The sequence below is a fragment of the Hyla sarda genome, chromosome 4, assembly GCF_029499605.1.
Source record: "Hyla sarda isolate aHylSar1 chromosome 4, aHylSar1.hap1, whole genome shotgun sequence".
Taxonomy (NCBI): domain Eukaryota; kingdom Metazoa; phylum Chordata; class Amphibia; order Anura; family Hylidae; genus Hyla; species Hyla sarda.
This window is the reverse complement of record NC_079192.1, coordinates 233,049,918-233,053,361: the sequence shown is the minus strand read 5'-3', so window position 1 is coordinate 233,053,361 and position 3,444 is coordinate 233,049,918. Positions and strand designations below refer to the sequence as shown.

The 3,444-nt window shown below is 41.9% G+C and overlaps 1 protein-coding gene across 2 annotated transcripts in view; it reads left to right on the top strand.

Moving 5' to 3' along the window:
* LOC130369048 (tetraspanin-7-like) overlaps positions 1-3,444 on the top strand; it is a 63,248-nt gene that overhangs the window by 46,466 nt on the left and 13,338 nt on the right. The window lies entirely within an intron of this gene.

Genomic DNA, 3,444 nt, shown 5'->3' with positions numbered 1-3,444 from the left:
GTGATGACGCCAGAAGGGTCGCTATGTGGCTGACAGCTCATGCCTGATCCTAGTAGGCTAAAGGACCTTTGATGATGATGTCATGACCACGTGATCCGTCCAATACGTACAAACAGGCTGACTCAAGGCTGTTTTGTTGGTCTTATGTGGATCTTTAACTACATATTAACCCCTTAAGGACTCAGCCCATTTTCACCTTAAGGACTCAAAACAATTTTCGTTTTTGCACTTTCGTTTTTCCTCCTCATCTTCTAAAAATCATAACACGTTCAATTTTGCGCCTACAGAGCCATATTAGGGCTTATTTTATTATATAATCTGCAGTCAAACGCAAAAAAATTATTTGTGGGATGAAATAAAAAAAATGCCATTTTACAAATTTTAGGGGCTTCTGTTTCTACACAGAGCACTTTTTGGTAAAAATGACACATTCTCTTTATTCTGTAGGTTCATATGGTTACAAAGATACCCAATTCATGTAGGTTTTATTTAATTTAAAGGAGATCTGTAGAGCAATAAGAAGATGACAATTTTAAACATACAAATTTTGGTGCATGTATTTAGGATTTTTTTTAAGTAGTTAAAGGAGTATTCCAGCGCAAAATAATTTATCCCCCATCCTTCGGATAGGGGATAAGTTATAGATTGCAGGGGGTCCGAGCGCTGGGGCCCCCCGGGATCTCCTAGACGGGGCCGCAGCAGTATGCGTTCCATCCCTGCATGACACGGCGGCCGACACGCCCCCTCCATGTACCCCATAGAGATACATGGAGGGGGCGTGTCTGCTGCGGCTTTCTGCTGGGGACGAAACTTCACTTCCAGCAGACTGCTGCGCTTGTGCCCCAGCGCTTGTACCCCCCGAGATCTATAACTTATCCCCTAATTATTTTGCGCTGGAATACTCCTTTAACTACTTAAAAAAATCCTAAATACATGCACCAAAATTTGTATGTTTAAAATTTTTATCTTCTGACTCCTATAACTTTTTTATTTCTCCTCATACAGGGCTATATGAGGGCTCATTTTTTTGTGCCATGATCTGTAGTTTTTATCGGTTCCATTTTTGTTTTGATGGGACTTTTTGATCGCTTTTTATTAAAATTCTTATGGTATATGAAGATGCCACAAATGCACAATTTTGGAATTTAGTATTTTTTTATGTGTACGCCATTGACCGTGCGGTTTAGCTAACCTTATATTTTAATAGTACGGACATTTACGCCCTTGGCGATACCACTTATGATTTTTTTTTTATTACATTCTTTTATTTAAAAAATGGGAAAAGAGGGGTGACCTTATAGGCCCCCATAGAGGGGTGACCTTTTTTGCCCCCATAGTGTCATATTTATTGTAGGTCCCAAAAATGAATATAAACTATGTTTAATAGAATAAACAATGTTTTATAGAATAATAGCACGATGTTTCACAACTTTTTGTTAAAGTTGGATGTGTAAATGATTTTTTTTCCCCACTAAAATGCATTTTTACAAGGGGCTATGTGGTGACCTGGGTGTTGTAATGGTGATGCAGGGTCTGGTGGTATTAACCCTTGATTTGTCGTGATGCCAGGGTGAGGTTTGCTTAGTATAGAAGGCCCTGCTGCCAACCGGCCCAAAATGGCAGGAAATAAACCGAATGTCCACAGCAGAATTTATGAGATAACTGGAACTTTTACTGAACTTCGTATGCAAACAGTCTTTATAAACATACAGTCTCTCTTGAGGTAACCGGGATGCAGGTTCCTCACAGGCTTTGCTGGGACTGATAGTCTTTAGCTTTAAGCAGGCCACTGTGCTACTAATTTTATGAGTTGAGTTGAATAGTAGTCGCAAGGATTTAGGAAACAGAGCTTTATAACTCACAATTTTAGTGGCTGCTGGTTCTTTGAAATATGCTGATTGTGCTTCTTTAGTGTCCAGGTCTCAAGAGAATGCAGAAACAAGAGAGTGAATTTAGTGGCTGCAGCCGCTTATATAATAGGGGCTGGACTAATCCCATTGCCTCTAAAGCCTGTAGGTCCTGAACCCAGAGAACTCTGGGTACATCACATGACCCAGGAAGGTCCTAAACATTTGTACAACCATTATAATATATCACGTGACCTAAGTAGGTCCTATACATTTGTACACTATACAGAAATACCTTTATAGGAGGCGACCAAGGGGCAAGCCTTGCAGGAGAGCCCTGTGGAATGGAGGAACTCAAGCTGAGGGGACTTTAGACAGGGACAGGACAAGGTCCTGTACCGGGACACTAGAGTAATAGGAGAAAATGCCCCCCCAAAATTTGTAACCCCATCTCTTCTGAGAATGGAAATACCCCATGTGTGGACGTCAAGTGCACTGCGGGCGCACTACAATGCTCAGAAGAGAAGGAGTCGCATTTGGCTTTTGAAAAGCAAATTTTGCTGAAATGGTTTTGGGGGGCATGTCGCATTTAGGAAGCCCCTATAGTGCCAGAACAGAAAAAAAAAACACATGGCATACTATTTTGGAAACTTCACCCCTCAAGGAACGTAACAAGTAGTACAGTGAGCCTTAACACCCCACAGGTGATTGATAAATGTTCATTAATATGGGATGTGAAAAGGAAAATTTTGATTTTTCACACTAAATGCTGGGGTCACCCCAAATTTTTCATTTTCACAAGTGGTATTAGGAGAAAATGTCACCGTACATTTGTAAATACATTTCTTTGGAGTAAGGACATACCTCATATCTGGACGTAAACAGCTCTGCGGGTGCACACCAGGTCTCAGAAGAGAAGGAGCGCAGTCAGGGGCCTTGAGCATTTACATAGCTGCCTATGGGGCCAGAACAGCGGGACCCCCCCTCAAGGAGCATTACATGGGTACACTAAGTTAATAAAGTGGGGTACAGTGGGCCTTAAAATAATAAAATAGGTTATGTTCCCAGAATGATGACCCAGAGCATAGCCAAAACTAAAAAATATGCCCACTCCAAATCCTATGCTCTGAATCATCATTCTGGGAATGTGATGTTTGTGGCCGTCCCTAACCTGTTGCCTCAAATGCGCACCCCGCTCAGGTGGAGAGAGAGCGCTGTGCATTTGAGGCAACATAAAAAAGTCCCCAGTCATAGTGACTCAGTGACCCATGACCCAGATAAGAGTTTTCTGGGCAATTTAGTGGTTTATTGGGTAAAAATTTGGAATGTACTCTGGACTTGGTACACTGGGGTCAAATTATGGAAAATTAAAATTAAAAGGGAAAATTTAGTACTGCATGGAAGTGTGATACTCCCTGAATAATTTTTTAATGCAGAGGACCTTCTTGCAACACACAATGCATTTTTTCTGGGATCGTCCCTTCCAGTGTGTGGTACCTCACCTGGAAAGTGCTGGCCTGGGACGATCCTGGCACCTATATTTCCAGTTCCTTGGGAACTCTGGCCTGCTCTTTCCCGGTTGCCAAAGATCAGGGCC